Source organism: Rhinoderma darwinii, chromosome 1, assembly GCF_050947455.1.
Source record: "Rhinoderma darwinii isolate aRhiDar2 chromosome 1, aRhiDar2.hap1, whole genome shotgun sequence".
Lineage (NCBI taxonomy): Eukaryota > Metazoa > Chordata > Amphibia > Anura > Rhinodermatidae > Rhinoderma > Rhinoderma darwinii.
The window spans coordinates 615,861,758-615,883,144 of NC_134687.1; positions in this window are offsets into that span (position 1 = coordinate 615,861,758).

The following is a 21,387-nucleotide window of genomic DNA, read 5'->3' on the forward strand; positions in this document are numbered from 1 at the left end:
GATAGCGGCCGGCGATGGTGACTATGGCAACCGGACACCAAACAATGGCGTCCGGCTATGCCATAGACGGAAGCCTAGTGGGTCCTGACAACGTCAGGACCCACTATGCTTGCTGTCAGTGAGTAGCTGACAGTTCTAATACACTGCACTACGCATGTAGTGCAGTGTATTAGAATAGCGATCAGGGCCTCCTGCCCTCATGTCCCCTAGTGGGACAAAGTAATAAAGTAAAAAAAAAGTTAAAAAAAGATGTGTAAAAATAAGAAAATAAAAGATTTAAAAGTATTAAAAGTAAAAATCCCCCTTTTTCCCTTATCAGTCCTTTATTATTAATAAAAATATATAAACAAACAAATAAACTATACATAATTGGTATCGCCGCGTCCGTAACGGCCTGAACTACAAAATTATTTCATTATTTATCACGCACGGTGAACGCCGTAAAATAAAATAATAATAAACCGAACCACAATCACAATTCTTTGGTCACTTCACCTCCCAAAAAATGGAATAAAAAGAGATCAAAAAGTCGCATGTACCTAAAAATGGTCCTGATCGAAACTACAGTTCGTTACGCAAAAAATAAGTCCTCGCACGGCTTTATTGATTGAAAAATAAAAAAGTTCTGGCTCTTAGAATAAGGCAACACAAAAAGTGAATGATTGTTTACAAAACGTATTTTATTGTGCAAACGCCATAAGACATAAAAAAAAACTATAAACATCTGATATCGCCGTAATCGTATCGCCCCGCAGAATAAAGTGAATATGTCATTTATAGCGCACGGTGAACGCTGTAAAAAAAAACGAAAAAAAAACCAATCGTACAATTGCTGTTTTTTAGTCACCACGCCACCTAAAAATAGAATAAAAACTGATCAAAAAGCCGCATGCACCCCAAGAAAACTACAATGGATTCCTCAAGGGGTCTAGTTTCCAAATTGGGGTCACTTTTGGGGGGTTCCCAATGTTTTGGCACCACAAAACCTCTTCAAACCGGACATGGTGCCTAATAAAAAAGAGGCTTCAAAATCCACTAGGCGCTCCTTTGCTTCGGAGGCCAGGTCTTCAGTCCATTACCGCACTAGGGACACATGTGGGATATTTATCTAAACTGCAGAATCTGGGCAATACGTATTAAGTTGCGTTTCTCTGATAAATCCTTTTGTGTTATAAAAAAAATGGTATAAAGAGGATTTTCTGACAAAAAAAAAAAGTACATTTCACCTCTACTTTGCTCTAAATTTTTGTGAAACACCTAAAGGGTTCATAAACTTTCTAAATGCTGTTGTGAATACTTTGAGGGGTCTAGTTTCTAAAATAGGGTATTTGATAGGGGTTTCTAATATATGGGCCCCTCAAAGCAACTTCAGAACTGAACTGTAACCTAAAAAAATAAATAAATGAGGCAATACTTCGCTTCTTACATTATACTGATAATGAGCAGTGCCCACCCCGAGATGACCCCAGTTTTGACCGTTTGTATAAACGGAGACCCCTATTAGACCGTTCCAGTGCCCGGTTTTAATAATTTTGTTTTCATTCCCAGCCCAATTCAAATAAGTTCTGTGAAAAAACTATGGGGTCAAAATGGTCAAAACACCCATAAATGAATTCCTTGAGGGGTGTAGTTTCCAAAACCAATCCAGCAAAATCTGTACTCCAACAAACACACAGCGCTCCTTTCCTTCTGAGCCCTCCCATGGGCCCAAACGGCAGTTTATCACCACAAATGGGGTATTGCCGCACTCAGGACAAATTGGGCAACAAAATGGAGTATTTTATTTCTTGTGAAAATAAGAATTTTTGAGCTAAAATGATATATTATTGGAAAAAATATATATTTTTTGGAATTCACAGCCCAATTCAAATAAGTTCTGTGAAGAAACTATGGAGTCTAAATGGTCACATTACCCATAAATGAATTCCTTGAGGGGTGTAGTTTCCAAAATGGGGTCACTTCTGGTGGGTTTCCATTGCTTTGATACCTCTGAGGCTCTGCAAATGCGACATGGCACCCGAAAACCAATCCAACAAAATCTGGACTCCAACAAACATATAGCGCTCCTTTCTTTCTGAGCCCTCCCATGGGCCCAAACGGCAGTTTATCACCACAAATGGGGTATTGCCACACTAAGGACAAATTGGGCAACAAAATGGGGTATTTTGTTCCCTGTGAAAATAAGAAATTTTGATCACAAATGACATTTTATTGGAAAAAATGACATTTTTTTCATTTCAGAGCCCAATTCAAAAACGTGCTGTGAAAAAACTGTGCGGTCAAAATGGTAACAACAACCCTTAATGAATTCCTTGAGGGGTGTAGTTTCCAAAATGGGGTCACTATTGGGGGATTCCTACTGTTTTGACACCTCAACACCTCTTCAAACCTGGCATGCTGCCTAAAATATATTCTAATAAAAAAGAGGACTCAAAATGCACTAGGTGCTTCTTTGCTTCTAGGGCTTGTGTTTTAGTCCACGAGCGCAATAGAGGCACATGTGGGACATTTCTAAAAACTGCAGAATCTGGACAATACATATTTAGTAGTGTTTCTCTGGTAAAACCTTCTGTGTTACAGAAAAAAAAATGAATAAAATTGAAATTCAGCAAGAAAAATGAAATTTGCTAATTTCACCTCCACTTTGCTTTAATTCCTGTGAAATGCCTGAAGGGTTAAAAAACTTTCTAACTGCTGTTTTGAATACTTTGAGGGGTCTAGTTTTTAAAATGGGTGTTTTATCAGGGTTTCTAATACATAGGCCCCACAAAGCCACTTCAGAACTCAAGAGGTACCTTAAAAAAAAGGCTTTTGAAATTTTCTTCAAAATATGAGAAATTGCTGTTTATGTTCTAAGCCTTGTAACGTCCAAGAAAAATAAAAGAATGTTCAAAAAACGATGCCAATCTAAAGTAGACATATGGGAAATGTGAACTAGTAACTATTTTGGGTGGTATATCCGTCTGTTTTACAAGCAGATGCATTTAAATTCTGAAAAATGCAATTTTTTCAAAATTTTCTCTACATTTTGCAATTTTTCACCAATAAACACTGAATATATCGACCAAATTTTACCATGAACATGAAGCCCAATGTGTCACGAGAAAACAATCTCATTATCGCTTGGGTAGGTTTAAGCATTCCGACGTTATTACCACATAAAGTGAAATATGTCAGATTTGAAAAATGGGCTCTGAGCCTTAAGGCCAAAACTAGGCTGCGTCCTTAAGGGGTTAAACACGCCCAGTTGTACTTAAGAAAGGCTAATTTGCATAAATATAAAAATGGTCATAACTTGGCCAAAAATCCTTGTTTTTGAAAAAAAAAAACACGTTACTGTTATCTACATTGCAGCGCCGATCTGCTGCAATAGGAGATAGGGGTTTGGAAATCTGGTGACAGAGCCTCTTTAAAGGAAGTACAATGCAAGCATCTTCAAGTGACCAGGTTTACTCCTAATAAAGAAGTGAGATGCAAATGTAGTTGTAAACAGTTCTTGGTGACCTGTGAAGACCTGTGGACAACAGTAAACAAAATACTACATTTCAAAAAGGATACAGTGGAGTTGGACCTCAGGTTGGAGGTCTACCTAGAGTTACCCCAGGTGATTCAACCCAGCTTAGGTCGTGTCTTGTGTGGAGCCTGCTGGAGGGGTCTTGTTGAGGCGGCGTCTCACACTTTGGTTTTTTGGGGTCAGGACAGAATCCCATTGAAGCGATTTAGGGACAAGTTGTATGTGGGAGGCAGTGCTCGTTGCTTCCAAGTCTGGATATACTTCCAGCGAGATATCCAGCTCTTTGCAGAGGTCACTGATGTCCAGCGAACTTTTAGCCTTAAGTCGTCTACCATTAGCTGCGATGGAAATGCCAAAAGGAAAGAGCCAGCGATTTTGAAATTGTCTGTGTTGTAAGGACATTGTGAAGGGTTTTAGTAGTGTCCTTTTGTTCAGGGTTGAGGATGCGAGGTCTTGGAAAATGTATATTTTGTTATTTTCATACATCAAAGTGTTGGAGGATCTGCTAGTTTGAATGATGCAGTCCTTTATACGAAAATTCAGTATTCTACAGATGACGTCTCTCGGAGGATCTGTTGGTTTTGGTTTAGGCCTCAATGACCTGTGGGCTCTTTCAATCATTAGGAACTAGGGAGATCGGCAGGATCAAGGAGATGACAAAAGATTTCTGTCAATGCCTTAGGGAGTGCTTCATTCGCGACCGATTCCGGTAGACCTTTTTGCGTAGATTGTTCCATCTGTCACAATTTTATTGTCCTCAAGGGCAGTGTATAACTTGTTAATGTGAGCATCCTGTTGTTGAAGGTAAGTAGTGATGTCTGTAGAAGCATCTGACAAAGTTGAGTGTGATTTCTCAAGGGCTTCCACCCTATGGCCCACTTGTGACAGTTCCTACTTAATTCCTGTCAGGTTGTGTGCTATGGGTTCGAGAGCTTTCGACAGGATCCGCTTAGTAAAGGAGCGTAAGACTGGCAAGCCTCTTTCTTCCTTGGCTGTTTCATCCTCACTCTGTTGATCTGAGCCTGAGTCTCCCCAGGTAGGTATTTCATATGTTGGAGGGGACGGTCAAGCTTGGGAATGTTTTCCTACTTGTTTTTTAAGAAATTTGTCCACATCAGCTTGATTTGTTTGGATAGGGGCCCGCACTTGTCACATGTAAAATTGAGAGAACAGGAATTTCGGTAATGTCCCTTTAAATTCGGTAATGTCCCTTTAAGTTCGGTAATTTGTGGGGGTAGCGAAGGAACTATGCAAGATGGTGTAGGGAAGGCATAAGTCAGGATCAAAGCCTAGAAGATCTGTTGTCTCTACAGTGTGGCGGTAGAGTAGCTGTATAGCTGTATAAGGAGGGCGGCAAAATGAGGAGCTGAGGTCGGAACTGCTCTACTCAAATGCAGCGTTGCAGGTACACCAGGAAGGTAATTGCAGTTGGTGTGCTGGCGCCCATGTAGCGCAGAAACAGTTGGAGAGATTGACTCACTCTCCACACCACCCATAGAAGGGTGAGTTAGGTTGTGGGACGGCAACTCCGGTGGGACCGTAGGAGAGGAGGGGTGATTCTCGACTGCCGCGCTGGCTGTAATCAAGGCCGCAGCTTCCTGCGCGGCGCTAGGCCGCAATATGTTCCTAGGTCCAGTGGGGCTAGAAAGGGTTCTTTTTGTGCAGGGCAGTTCGGGGAGGGCAATTCTCCTACCATTGAGTCGTTGGGATCGGTCAACGTGACAAATTCCTCTGGCTTCTATCTGTGGAGCCGGGAGCAGGGGCAAGATGACGGCCGCACATGTGAAGTATCCTCTCCTCAAGGGGGGTCTTATTCACCTATGGCTCCTGAAGTGATGAGAAGCGGTCTCAATCGTCTCCTCACCCACTGTAGAGCAGGGACGATATCCGTATGTCGAGCGTCGGTGATATTCGTCTTGCTGGAAGTGCGGCCCGCGCACTTCCGGTAATAAATTCGGGGGATCCAGTTCTTGCAGTGGCGTAGTTACCGCTGTAGCAGCTGTAGCAGCTGCTACGGGGCCCGCAGCATGAGGGGGCCTGTGCCGCCCGCAGGCACGGCCCCCCCATGGCCGGAGGCTCCACTAGCAGCCGCTATGGCTGCTACAGTGCGACGCCTCTGAAGGGGTTGTTCCTACAAAAGACTTGCATCCCCTATCCACAGGATAGGGGATACATGTAGGATCGCTGGGATGACCAGCGATAAGGAGAACTGGAGACCGAAAGTCCCCCGAAGTTCTCCAAGACAAACCTCTGACTTTCGAGGTCTGTCGGCAGCTCCGTAGAAATGAATTGTGCATTAGTCACGCTTGTGTGCATGCGTGACCAGCGCTCCTTTCATTTTTATTGAACTGCGCAGACCCCAGAAGTCCGAGGTTTCTCATGTAGAACTTCGGGGGACTTTCGGTCCCCCATTCTCCTTATCGATGCCAGCAATCACACATGTATCCCCTATCCTGTGGATAGGGGATACATCTCTTTTGTAGGACATTGGGGGGGGGGGTTGGGGGCTAATTAACTGTTTTCGGCAGCCTCATAAACATTGAATGGACCGGCACCCCTTATGCCCGGCCTACGCTCCATTCAAACTCTTCCTAGTCACCATCTTGTGGCTAGGGGGAAACAGGATAACGGGATGAATGGCGTTATATACAGGGGGGGCTCTATGGCGTTATCTACAGGGGGAGGTTTGGGGCTATATGCCGTTATCTACAGGGGGGCTGTATGGCGTAATCTACAGGTTGGGGATTTGGGGCTGTATGGTCTCTACAGGGGGGGGGGGCTGTATGTCGTTAGCTGCAGGGGGGGCTGTATGGCGTTATATACAGAGGGGGTTTGGGGCGGTATGGCGTTATCTACAGGGGGCTGTGTATGGCGCTATCTACAGGGAGGGCTCTATGGCGTTATCTACAGGGGGGGCTGTATGGCATTATCTACATGGGGGCTGTAAGGCGTTATCTACAGGGGGCTGTATGGTACTATATATATGGGGGCGCTGTGTGGCAGAATCTACAGGGAGGCACTATCTACAAGGGGGGGTGGTTGTGTGATACCTAGGGGAAAGGGGGCCCCAGTCAAAAGTTTGCTATGGAGCCCATTCTTTCCTAGTTATACCCCTGGGTTCTTGCACTAGGCCGGAAGTCTGGGATCACCAAGTCGGGCCAAAACAGGATAAAAGTGTTCCCCGAGATAGCGGGGTACACCTATGAGCAAGTTGCGCTTCTTTACAAGCCCTGGAGGGAGGATTAGTAACGGTCACAGCAGAGCTCCCTAGTGTGGCGTCCTGTCCCTTCAACATTCGACCACGCCCAGCCAAATGAGTATTTATAAGTCAAAACCAGAAGTGGCTCTAAAATATGGAAAGGGGTACAATTCTTTCCATTATACTCTCTTTTTATGCTTTAATCCTGGCTTTGGCTATCAAATACTGGAGCAAAATACTGACCAAAATACTGGCGTGTGTAAGAAGCCTATGTGTGAGTTAAAGGGAAATTAGACTGAGAGACCTCTGGGACTCTTTGAGATAGGGACTTATGTTAGTGATGGCAATCTCTGTACAGAGCTGCAGAATATGTTGGTGCTATATAAGAAACGGAAAAAAAAAATTACTAGTTAATTTTAGTAGGCAGAAATATTAATAAGGATTACAGCCCCTTTAGGAGCTGTAATGGGTGCATATTGGTAGTCACGCAGAAAAATATATAACTAAGGAACATCTGAACTTATTTTTACTGGTGATTTATGTTGAGACGAAAATTGTGATTTTAGATTGTTTTTTTAAGAGGAGTAATTTGTAGGATAAGGCATGAAAGTCTGAAAGGTGAGCATCCCACCTCTTCTAGGACCCCATCAGGAAATGGAGGTCCTATGATCACTGTACTACTATGTGAGGCAGCCAGCAGCAGCCTCAGGCTGAATGGATGTAGCTCTCTCCATTCAAGTCTATGGCCGTTACAAAAGAGTCAAGACCCCGTTCTCACCTGTAGATACCCTGCCATAAATGTCTCAGATGAGAAAATCCACAGTTGGACTCAGTGTAAAGTATTCCCAGTTACGTAGAATAATGTAATGTGTACTCATGATAATTATTGTGCAATTGCGGCATTAATACGTTGCCAGTTGTTTTACAGATTACTAACTAATAATTTCAACTCCCAGAGGAGACTAAGGATCCTATTATATGGCCTGATATTCTTTTATGAATGAGAGATGAACGATGATTAGGCGAGTTCTTGGCATTCAAAAGCCACAATATACACGTAACAATAGTCGCTAAATACCGTATATGTCGGCGTATAAGACGACTGGGCGTATAAGACGACCCCCAACTTTTACCCTTAAAATATAGAATTTAAGATATACTCACCATTTCGTGCAGGAGCGCTTCACTATGGCCATCGGTGGCAGGACCCAGGACTCTCTGTCTCTTTGAACTCGCGCATGCGCAGATAGGCTGCTTCATCGCGCGAGATCTGAGAGGCAGGGAATGAGAGGAAAGGGCGGGCCAGAGGATCTTACAGAGATGTTCCCTGGCGGCTAATACCGGCTTCCCTCAGATCCGTGGCGGATTCCGTGCATCCCGGGAGCCTGTGTACCGGACTGCAGGCTCACAAGGTAACACACAACCTGTGTGTAGACAATATGTAGACTAGGGATGTCACGATACCAGAATTTGGACTTCGATACCGATACTTCGTTTAGTATTGCGATTTCGATACCAATTTCGATACTTTTGCCAACAGTAATAAAAAAAAATTCTTCCGTTTTCTGATGTGAGGCGCGACGTGTGATGAATTTTGAACGCGCCTCACATTAATAGTAATTAATCCGATCATGTTTCTCAGTCATAATGGGTTAATGTGCGAGGTACATGATGGGGTTAATTGCTATTAATGTGAGGAACATGGAGGGTAAATTCATCGCACCTCGCGCCTCACAATAATAAGTGAATGAAAGCCGTGTTTATTTCATTTTTTTACAGCGTACACATCATAAATGATGCAAAAACATTGTTGTCCGCGCCATTACTGAATGTGTGTATTTTATGTATTGAGACTTATTTTAATGTTTATTGTAAAAAAGGTGAAGGTGTATTTTTTTTTAAATTTAACAATACTTTGTTTTTACTTTATTTTTAAACTTTAATGTACTGACATATATCAGATATGTGCCAGTACATTAGCCTGTGGACAGATAGCACACAGGCAGTTGTTAGGACATACTTGGGTATGTCCTAACAACATGAAATATGGTAAGACAGCCCTGGGGTCCGTCAATAGACCCTGGGCTGTCTGCCCATATATGGTATGGCCCTCGATCGCGTCACAGGAATTCCCTGTGACGCGATCCAGGGGCATCCCCCCTTCTCACTTTCCCCTGAATGCTGCAGTCAGCTGTGATCGCAGCATTCAGGGGAATAACGGCGGAGATGAGCGGTTTCTCTGATCTCCGCCGTTATAGAGCGGGGCTGCGGCTGTGTAATACAGCCATTGACCCGCTCCTGACAGGAAGTGCGCGCGCGGTGCGCCCGCCATGTTCTGTCTCCAGTGCCACCGCTCATTAGTGCAGCGCTGGCCGCATTGCATCATCCTGACCCCGCGAACTTATCATGACTCAGGAGCGGGGCTGTGGCTGAATTACACAGCCGCAGCCGCGCTCCCATACATTCATGTGTTACTATACTGAGCTGTGCGGCTGCAACGTGCATCCCTACTGTAGACAATATCCGGCATATAAGACGACCCCACACTTTTGACATTTTTTTAAGGGTGTAAAAAGTCGTCTTGTACGCCGATATATACGGTATTTTTCCTGTTTAGTCGCTACTTTGAACGTTGCTCGCAACAAAACAAACCTCCAACAAAACAAAACCTCATCTCTGATCTGCTAAGCACTGGAAGATTTCTGATTAGACAAGGGGATGTGACTGCAACGAACAGCCCCTTGTCTATGTGGCCGAGCCATGGAAACTCAACGATTTATCGTTCGTCGTTCAATCATTGCACGCAATTACACTTGGCGATTAACTCTTGCATTTGAATGATTATACAAAAATTCCTACAATAACCGCTCTGTCTAATAGGGCCCAAATATTTCATTTGAAATAATAACAGAAAATATTTTTTTCCCCTCAGTTCTATGTAGAATTTGTTTATGTTACTGATACTTGAATGCAAAAATTTTGTTTTATAAAATGTATAGTGTCCCACGGTTTCCACATACTATCGGTTGACAGGTGGATTCTGATTACAAGATATTGCACACTTCTCTCTAATACCTGGTATGGCAAAAGCAACCTACAGAAGTCTCTTATAATCGTCTCTGATATCGACTGGGAGAATTTTTTTAATCTATGCAAGTTTTGAGGGGTATTTTGCATTCACAGCTGATTTCACATCCCCCCACAAACTCTCCATGGAATTTATATCCAGGCTTTGACTTGGCCCACCAGAAGGTCGCGACCCATAGTTTGTAATGTATTGTATTGTGCTGTTTGTGTTTGCGGTGGAGAGAGGAGGGGGGACTGTAATTTAAAGCCCCTCCTCTCCTCTCCACCGCAAACACAGACAGCACGATACAACACATGTTGTGTTCTCTTCCTGACTGGCCACATGTCCCGTTTACATGGTACACCGAGTGTACCATGTGACCATGACGTCTAAGGAGCCCTCAGCCCTGCCCATCCATAACTAGTGTCGGCAAATAAAGAATTAAAATGTTTTTACTACACGGTCAGCACTGTGTGGCAACGGCGGCACTGTGGGCCCCCCAGACTTAGGGGCCCAGTTGCAAATGCGACCGCTATGACCCCTACAGCTACTCCACTGCTCCCGATCTAACTTAGATGCCACTTCTTTAAATATCAAAGACCAGTATGAATCAATAGCAGGGCATTCCCACACCAAATGCCAAAATTCTGCCACAGGATATTGGTATATATGACATTTTGCCTCCTCAGTTAAACCCATTTTATAAAGTGAAGCAGGAGTATAGTACAAACGGTGCGTAATATTAAACTGAACAATAAGATGATTTGCACTAACTGAAGTCTCCTTCCCATTCTTATACATATTCACCCATCTCTCCTGACTTATTGGGCCTAATTCGATATTCCAGCCACTTTGACTTATGAAAACAGTGTTTCGTGAGTGTAAACTTATAATTATTTTATATATACTTGATGGAGAAGTCTTAGCTGCGTTCATCTCATGAATACATTCTAAAGAAAAGTGTTTTTGAACCCTAAACATATTTTTGTCCAGGGTTTTAGTGCTAGCGTGCCATGATTGATAATACTTATATCCACATTTTGTTATTTACCCCGTACGTGAATTGTAATTGTCCTTCTTTAAAAATGTGATTTACCAGTGTAATACCAATTCTTTCCCAAAAACTATAATCGGGAATTGTCATAAATTCTTTATAATTGTGATTATTCCAAATTGGAGTGAAAGATACTGTCCCCTAATCCGACACAATCTCTTAAATTCCGCCCAACTCTTCAAGATTAAGCTACTAATTTGAAGGGACTTAAACCACCCATGGTTCATTTGTCCAGATTCCAGAAGTTCAAAAATATTAAGCACGTTTCCAACTGCATTACAAATTAAGATCTTAGGGGCGGTTGAGTTCTGCCGGCTCACCGCAAATTGGAGTTGCGCGGCCACAAAATGGCCCTACATCCAAGGGAGAGCTAAACCTCCCTCTCCTACTTTAATCGACTTTGCTGCCCCAAATAAGATCATTGATAATTACTTCTATCAGTTTATAGACCGTACTATTGATCCATATCGGACAAGATGATAAAACATATAAAAATTGAGGAAGCAGGACCATTTTCACAAGATATATTCTATCACTCCTTGAAAGGGGAAGTTTGCCTCACATATGCATCTTAGCTCTAGTTTTCAAGATCAATGGCATAATGTTCAGAGATATGGTTTTCCAGATTACCATCTATCTTAATCCCCAAATTTTCAAAATGTTGCGAGGGACTCGAGACAGATAAGTTTCTGGATGAATCAAAATCTATTGCATCCAATGGTAGCAGCATCGATTTTTCCAAGTTAATCACTAATCCAGACAGAGAACCAAATTCTTCTATCACCTAAATAGCCCTCGGGAGGGACCTCACCTCTCCACAACTGAATTTTAAAATAGATTCATCCTCTCTTAGAATCACCAAAGGTTCAATAAATATGACTAATAGGAGCGGAGAAGGGGGACACTCCTGCTGAGTTCCTCTAATGAGCTCAAAAGGGTGAGATAAGTCCCCACCTACACTGACTCTAGCAGTGGGAGATCAATACATCACCTTTACGATATCTATAAAATTACTTCCAATCCCAAATTTTGCCATGCCCGTCCAGAGGAAAACCCACTCCACAATGTCAAACGCCTTAGTAGCGTCTAGGGACAGGATGGAGCGGGTTCCCCCTGGCCCAACTGTATATTAGCAAACAATCTACGAATATTATTACTCCCATAGAATTTATGACCTTTTTAAGCCTTTTTGCCAGTACTTTCGCATATAATTTGACATCTGTGTTAAGAAGGTCTGCAAGCCTCCCATTCACAGAGATCTTGACTTTAAGATGAGAACTATATTGGCTTCCGACATTGATTTTGCGAGATTCTCCTTTTTGCAGATTTTAGTATTTCCCACAACAGGGGTAAAATGACATCCCCAAAATGTCTGTAGATTTCAAAGGGCAATCCATCAGCTCCAGGGGAAGAATTTCCAGAGAAGGAAAATAACGCTTCTTTCAGTTCCTCAATCAATATCGGAGCGTCAAGCATCTCCCGTCCCTCCTTATTAAGGGCAGGGAATGGAATCTGGTCAAGATAACTATCTAGAGCAGTGAGATCTATATCAGTGGAGGATCTGTACAAACCTGAGAAATACTTCTGAAACTCCCCCTTGAACTCCTCCTTATCATTTCTCCCATCTGACGTCTAATACACACAATATTTTAGAAGATCTTTGATTATTTATAGTTTAGGAGAACAGTTTACCTGGTTTCCCTGCCTCACTGAAATAGTTTTGCCCAGCGAAAAATATTTTTTGAAAAAAAATACCTCCTGCTCCTTCTGTTTCTCATTCAAAATCCCCCAAAGTTGCCTCAGATTGATCTGCCAGGAAGGCCTTCTCTGGAACTAGAACCTGCTTCAACAAGTTGATTTCCCTCTTCCGAAATGACTTTTTGAAGTGACTGATATTTTTAAACAGTAAGCCCCTCAAATAAACTTTAACCCCTTCCCGCAGCAGCCACTTTTGACCTTCCTGACAGAGCCTTATTTTTCAAATCTGACATGTGTCACTTTATGTGGTAATAACTTTGGAATGCTTTTACCTATCTAAGCGATAATGAGATTGTTTTCTCGTGACACCTTGGACTTTAAGTTACTGGTAAAATTTGGTTGATACGTTCAGTATTTAATTGTGAAAAACACCAAGATTTAGCGAAAAATTTCAAAAATTAACATTTTTCTCAATTTAAATGTATCTCCTTGTAAGACAGTAATACCACACAAAATAGTTACTAGTTAACATTTCTCATATGTTTACTTTAGATTGGCATAGTTTTTTGAACATCCTTTTATTTTTTATAGGACGTTGCAAGGTTTAGAACTTTAGCAGCAATTTCTCACATTTTCAAGGAAACACCCCAAAAAAAAAAACATTTTGGAAACTACACCCCACAAGGAATTCATCTAGGGGTGTAGTGAACATTTTGACCCCACAGGTGTTTCATAGATTTTATTAGAATTTGGACGTGAAAAGGAAAAAGTTTCATTTTTTCAATAAAAAGCCCCCTACCTTTGTAAAGAAACATCTCTGGAATACGGAAATACCCCATATGTGGGCATAAACTCCTATTTCGGCAGGGCTCAGAAGTGAAGGAGCGCCATTTGGCTTTTAGAGCACAGATTTTGCTTGATTGATTTCTTGGCACCATGTCGCTTTTGCAAAGCCCTTAAGGTACCAATACAGCGGAAACTACCCAAATGTGACTCCATTTAAGAAACTACACCCCTTGAAGAATTCATCTAGGGGTGTAAGTTAGCATTTTAACCCCACAGGTGTTTCATAGATTTTATTAGAATTGGGCAGTGAAAATAAACAAAAATCCTTTTTCTTCAATAAGTTGTAGCTTTAACTCCAAATTTTTAATTTTCTCAACAAATAAAGGAAAAAAAGAACCACAACATCTGTTAGGCAACTTCTCTGGAGTGCAAAAATACCCCATATGTGGTCACAAACTGCTGTTTGGGCTCACGGCAAGGATCAGAAGAGAAGCCACATTTGGCTTTTGGAGCACAGATTTTGCTGGCTTGGTTTCTTGACGCCATGTCGCTTTTGCAATGCCCCTAAGGTACCAGTACAGTGTAAACTACCCAAAAGTGACTCCTTTTACGAAACTACACCCCTTGAAGAATTCATCAAGGGGTGAAGTGCGCCTTTTAACCCCACAGGTGTTTCATAGATTTTATTCGAATTGGGCAGTGAAAATAAAACAAAATCCTTTTTCCTCAATAAGACGTAGCTTTAGCTAAAAATATTTCATTTTCTCAACAAATAAAGGAGAAAAATAACCCCTACATTTGTAATGCAATTTCTGACGAGTACGGCAATACCCCATATGTGGTCAGAAACTGCTGTTTGGCCACACGGCAGGGCTCAGAAAGGAAGGAGCGCTATTTGGCTTTTGTAGTGAAGATTTTGCTGGATTGGTTTCTGGGCGCTATGTCACATTTGCAAAGCCCCTGTGGGACCAAAACAGTGGAAACCCCACAGAAGTGACCCCATTTTGGAAAATACACCCGTCAAGGTATTCACCTAGAGGGTGTAGTGAGCATGTTAACCCTTCAGGTGTTTTTCAGAAATTAGTGTGCACTCGATGTTGCAGAGTGGAAATGGGAATTTTTCCATAGATATGCCAATATGTGGTGGCCCAGCTTGTGCCACGATAACAAGACAGCTCTCTAATTATTATGCTGTGTTTCCAGATTTTAGAAACACCGTACATGTAGCCCTAATCCTTAGCTTGTTTAGGGAGAGATAAAAAATACATGGCGCAAATGGTGCATCATCCCAAGAGATTTGGAAATATAGTGTGGTAGTAGTGCTCACCTGATGGCGTTTTGCTGGTAGCACAACGTCCTTAAGTGTAGATCAATATCTGGAGTTCCGCAGCCCGGGATTCTTATGGATACCCATAGGGTTCAGTTAGACAGGATGTATAGAATACAAAAAAAAATGAAATCCCACTTATCGGCACTGTTCCCATCTATTGGTGCATTCTTGGCGAATTCGCCAGTCGACGGACGCTGGTGATATTCCGTAAATAACTGAGGTCCCTGACCACAGAGTAGATTGTTCTCTATTTATTGGTGTGTTTTGAAAGGTTAAAATATAGAAAGCTTCGTGTTTCGAGACCAGACCGGTATCTTCATCAGGCTAAAAAACACACATGGACAGTACTCTGCCAGTTACTTATATACCTGGCCACAAACCCATAAGGAGGCTCCAGGGTCAGGGTTCACAAATGGTTGTATAAACATTGTTAAAATACAAATAGATCACCTGTTCAATATTGTCACAACACACGTAAAGACAAGACAACGCTGCTATTAATAAGGCATTATCATCCTAGCCATCAGCACACAGAGTGATACATTAAAATTAGATCAAATATAAGAAATATGAAAATGAACGAATGAAATTAAAATAGAAATGGATATAGTTAAAATGAGTCTTCATTATAAATTATTCAGATGAATCATTCGATTAATTACTCACGAAAGCCTCGTTTTGATGTATAATGTTTTGATGTATATTGTAAAAACGGCTTATTTGGGCAAACAGCCAACCTGGACGTGGGCTATCCATCCGAACTCGAAGGAAGCCTGGCTGGACCATTAGAAAACGGAATGCTCCCCCCCAGGATTCATCCTGAATACCATCAGAGGGTGTTTGAAAAATACCCCATATGTGGTCACAAACTGCTGTTTGGGCTCACGGCAAGGATCAGAAGAGAAGCCACATTTGGCTTTTGGAGCACAGATTTTGCTGGCTTGGTTTCTTGACGCCATGTCGCTTTTGCAATGCCCCTAAGGTACCAGTACAGTGTAAACTACCCAAAAGTGACTCCTTTTACGAAACTACACCCCTTGAAGAATTCATCCAGGGGTGAAGTGCGCCTTTTAACCCCACAGGTGTTTCATAGATTTTATTCGAATTGGGCAGTGAAAATAAAACAAAATCCTTTTTCCTCAATAAGACGTAGCTTTAGCTAAAAATATTTCATTTTCTCAACAAATAAAGGAGAAAAATAACCCCTACATTTGTAATGCAATTTCTGACGAGTACGGCAATACCCCATATGTGGTCAGAAACTGCTGTTTGGCCACACGGCAGGGCTCAGAAAGGAAGGAGCGCTATTTGGCTTTTGTAGTGAAGATTTTGCTGGATTGGTTTCTGGGCGCTATGTCACATTTGCAAAGCCCCTGTGGGACCAAAACAGTGGAAACCCCACAGAAGTGACCCCATTTTGGAAAATACACCCGTCAAGGTATTCACCTAGAGGGTGTAGTGAGCATGTTAACCCTTCAGGTGTTTTTCAGAAATTAGTGTGCACTCGATGTTGCAGAGTGGAAATGGGAATTTTTCCATAGATATGCCAATATGTGGTGGCCCAGCTTGTGCCACGATAACAAGACAGCTCTCTAATTATTATGCTGTGTTTCCAGATTTTAGAAACACCGTACATGTAGCCCTAATCCTTAGCCTGTTTAGGGAGAGATAAAAAATACATGGCGCAAATGGTGCATCATCCCAAGAGATTTGGAAATATAGTGTGGTAGTAGTGCTCACCTGATGGCGTTTTGCTGGTAGCACAACGTCCTTAAGTGTAGATCAATATCTGGAGTTCCGCAGCCCGGGATTCTTATGGATACCCATAGGGTTCAGTTAGACAGGATGTATAGAATACAAAAAAAAATGAAATCCCACTTATCGCCACTGTTCCCATCTATTGGTGCATTCTTGGCGAATTCGCCAGTCGACGGACGCTGGTGATATTCCGTAAATAACTGAGGTCCCTGACCACAGAGTAGATTGTTCTCTATTTATTGGTGTGTTTTGAAAGGTTAAAATATAGAAAGCTTCGTGTTTCGAGACCAGACCGGTATCTTCATCAGGCTAAAAAACACACATGGACAGTACTCTGCCAGTTACTTATATACCTGGCCACAAACCCATAAGGAGGCTCCAGGGTCAGGGTTCACAAATGGTTGTATAAACATTGTTAAAATACAAATAGATCACCTGTTCAATATTGTCACAACACACGTAAAGACAAGACAACGCTGCTATTAATAAGGCATTATCATCCTAGCCATCAGCACACAGAGTGATACATTAAAATTAGATCAAATATAAGAAATATGAAAATGAACGAATGAAATTAAAATAGAAATGGATATAGTTAAAATGAGTCTTCATTATAAATTATTCAGATGAATCATTCGATTAATTACTCACGAAAGCCTCGTTTTGATGTATAATGTTTTGATGTATATTGTAAAAACGGCTTATTTGGGCAAACAGCCAACCTGGACGTGGGCTATCCATCCGAACTCGAAGGAAGCCTGGCTGGACCATTAGAAAACGGAATGCTCCCCCCCAGGATTCATCCTGAATACCATCAGAGGGTGTTTGAAAAATACCCCATATGTGGTCACAAACTGCTGTTTGGGCTCACGGCAAGGATCAGAAGAGAAGCCACATTTGGCTTTTGGAGCACAGATTTTGCTGGCTTGGTTTCTTGACGCCATGTCGCTTTTGCAATGCCCCTAAGGTACCAGTACAGTGTAAACTACCCAAAAGTGACTCCTTTTACGAAACTACACCCCTTGAAGAATTCATCCAGGGGTGAAGTGCGCCTTTTAACCCCACAGGTGTTTCATAGATTTTATTCGAATTGGGCAGTGAAAATAAAACAAAATCCTTTTTCCTCAATAAGACGTAGCTTTAGCTAAAAATATTTCATTTTCTCAACAAATAAAGGAGAAAAATAACCCCTACATTTGTAATGCAATTTCTGACGAGTACGGCAATACCCCATATGTAGTCAGAAACTGCTGTTTGGCCACACGGCAGGGCTCAGAAAGGAAGGAGCGCTATTTGGCTTTTGTAGTGAAGATTTTGCTGGATTGGTTTCTGGGCGCTATGTCACATTTGCAAAGCCCCTGTGGGACCAAAACAGTGGAAACCCCACAGAAGTGACCCCATTTTGGAAAATACACCCGTCAAGGTATTCACCTAGAGGGTGTAGTGAGCATGTTAACCCTTCAGGTGTTTTTCAGAAATTAGTGTGCACTCGATGTTGCAGAGTGGAAATGGGAATTTTTCCATAGATATGCCAATATGTGGTGGCCCAGCTTGTGCCACGATAACAAGACAGCTCTCTAATTATTATGCTGTGTTTCCAGATTTTAGAAACACCGTACATGTAGCCCTAATCCTTAGCCTGTTTAGGGAGAGATAAAAAATACATGGCGCAAATGGTGCATCATCCCAAGAGATTTGGAAATATAGTGTGGTAGTAGTGCTCACCTGATGGCGTTTTGCTGGTAGCACAACGTCCTTAAGTGTAGATCAATATCTGGAGTTCCGCAGCCCGGGATTCTTATGGATACCCATAGGGTTCAGTTAGACAGGATGTATAGAATACAAAAAAAAATGAAATCCCACTTATCGGCACTGTTCCCATCTATTGGTGCATTCTTGGCGAATTCGCCAGTCGACGGACGCTGGTGATATTCCGTAAATAACTGAGGTCCCTGACCACAGAGTAGATTGTTCTCTATTTATTGGTGTGTTTTGAAAGGTTAAAATATAGAAAGCTTCGTGTTTCGAGACCAGACCGGTATCTTCATCAGGCTAAAAAACACACATGGACAGTACTCTGCCAGTTACTTATATACCTGGCCACAAACCCATAAGGAGGCTCCAGGGTCAGGGTTCACAAATGGTTGTATAAACATTGTTAAAATACAAATAGATCACCTGTTCAATATTGTCACAACACACGTAAAGACAAGACAACGCTGCTATTAATAAGGCATTATCATCCTAGCCATCAGCACACAGAGTGATACATTAAAATTAGATCAAATATAAGAAATATGAAAATGAACGAATGAAATTAAAATAGAAATGGATATAGTTAAAATGAGTCTTCATTATAAATTATTCAGATGAATCATTCGATTAATTACTCACGAAAGCCTCGTTTTGATGTATAATGTTTTGATGTATATTGTAAAAACGGCTTATTTGGGCAAACAGCCAACCTGGACGTGGGCTATCCATCCGAACTCGAAGGAAGCCTGGCTGGACCATTAGAAAACGGAATGCTCCCCCCCAGGATTCATCCTGAATACCATCAGAGGGTGTTTGAATACCATAGATTTTCTAGGTTTCAAAAACATCGATCTAAAGACATCTCACATGGGAAATGTATGAGAAGAAAGAGAAGAAGCTGTCAGCTCGGGGTCCCGTAAGTATGATAAATTGAGTTGTGTTTCTCTGTTAATGTTGTTGATATAAAGCAAAACTGACTCAGAGAAAGGACTTCATGTGTTGCTTCGATGTTATACAGGATATATTATATATGATATACAATATTGTTGGAGTGATGGTCTATTGAGGAAACAATGATCTATTTTTGTTCTGTAGATATTAGTCTGCTATTTCTGATGAAATATGAATACACATAGAGCACTTGATGGTATAACTAATCTTATGTAAATTTTCTTCTCTTAGTAATTACACTATATAATGGTTTCAGTGATGATATTGAGACCTACAGGGCTTATTGTGTTCAATTTGAACATCCAAAAAACTTCTCTTTTACTTAAGTTTTCAAATAACACCAAAAAAGTGCCTCAATAGAATAATTTGGTCAAACACCAAAGTCATAGTTTAAACACATATGCAGAAAAGCACTGTTAAATAACCCAAACATTTTCAAAATCAAATTTTTATTGAGACATGATAAAAATACAAAATACAGTTAATAGCATCAAAAATGGATTCAAATATAAGTCCTCACAGTAAAGAAAATACTGAGTGGGCTACTGGCCATAACATCTATACCATACAGAAGTACATCATAAATAAACAACCATGGTGAGTCACATAACAAAAATAAACAACTGTGAAATAGACCATCAGAATCGATAGACAGAACTGGCAAGGTAGCCAAAAAATAATAGAATAGAAGTTGACAGACCATGCAGATATACAATGGGGTAAAGAGTAGCGATGTGCCAGGAGCCCACTTACACCCAACGCGTTTCGCCACCAGGCTTTGTCAGGGGGAAAATAGTGACATGTCAGAAGTTTGGATTGGTGGGGGTCTGAGTACAGAGACCCCCACCAATCGCTAGAACGAAGCAGCCGAAGCTCCCGTGTGAGCGCTCAGCCGCTTCACATCTGTTCGGCTTTTTCCGGAAATAAATGTATCGGTGTAAGGACTCGATAGAAAGTCTATGAGCCCATACTCCGATACATCTGCTTTCCGGAAAAAGCAGAACAGACACAAAGCGGCTGAACGCTCACACGAGTGCTTCAGCTGCTTCGTTCTAGCGATTGGTGGGGTCTCAGTGCACGGACCCCCACCAATTCAAACATCTGACATGTCACTATGACATGTCTGAAGTTTGTCAAACATTTAGCTACACTGTAATGACGGGGTAAGGAAACAGACAAGTGAGCCCTAATCTACCCGCCACTCAGTCCCTGCCTACTTGCAACAACCCGCCCTAGGTGACGGGGTACAACTGGGCGACGGTCCCTACGCTCAATAAGTGCCCGACAGACAAATAGACAAGGGTACACAGAAGCAAGGGAAAAGGGGCAGTTGCCTACGGCAACACAGCGAGCAACAAGAGTGGTGAATGAGCCGAGTCAAACCAGGAGTGTACGAGGTACCAAACGCAGAGCAGGAGAGTAGTGAACAAGCCGAGTCAAACCAGGAGTGTACAAGGTACCAAACGCAGAGCAGGAGAGTAGTCAGTAAGCCAGGGTCCATATGAAACAGGGTCAAATGGTTAAAGAAGCTGCAGCAGGGCCAGGAAACAAAACAAGAATCACTAGCAAGGAGGAACAGGAAAGGCAGGTATAAATAGACAGAGGGCGGGAGCTAGCTCAGTCTGGCCAGGCTGTGATAGGCTCTCCCACTCCTAAGCCTGCCATCCTGAGTGGTGGAAGATGGAGTCAGTCTCACAGACATAGAAGCAGGTGCAGGCTGATTACCTATGGGCGTGGATACAGACGCTGTGCCTGGCAGATCCTTAATATACACTTTAAGCGAGACACCTGAGCTTTATGCCAGACTACAAGGCGAACGGTTATGTCCATTTGCATGAAACTTTTATCAAAGCCCCGTATCACAATGGTCTCATCAATAAAAGTCCCTCCAGAGCTTCATGAGCCATTATACATGGATCCTATAATCAGCCCCAGAGTTAACAGCATCAAGGTAGAAATGGCAGATCAGCAACAGTGTAGCAGTGTAGCATAATAACACTTGGGTAGTGTCAGCAGCAGAGCAATTAGCCAGCGGGGGGAAATGCAGGAGAGGTGCAGGGGTGAATCATGCGTCCCACTCACAGCGCTCCTTCACATTGAGCGAGCGACGAGATGCTGTCAGGGCACTCCAAGGGAGGCAGGGGGGAGGGCGCAGAGCAAATCGTGGCATGTTGTCACATCATGCTGTCATGCCCTTCACCCAACAACTAATTGATTTCAAGCGCCACTGTGTAATACTTCATTTCCCCTGTGGTGGCGCTGCAGGGAAATGGAA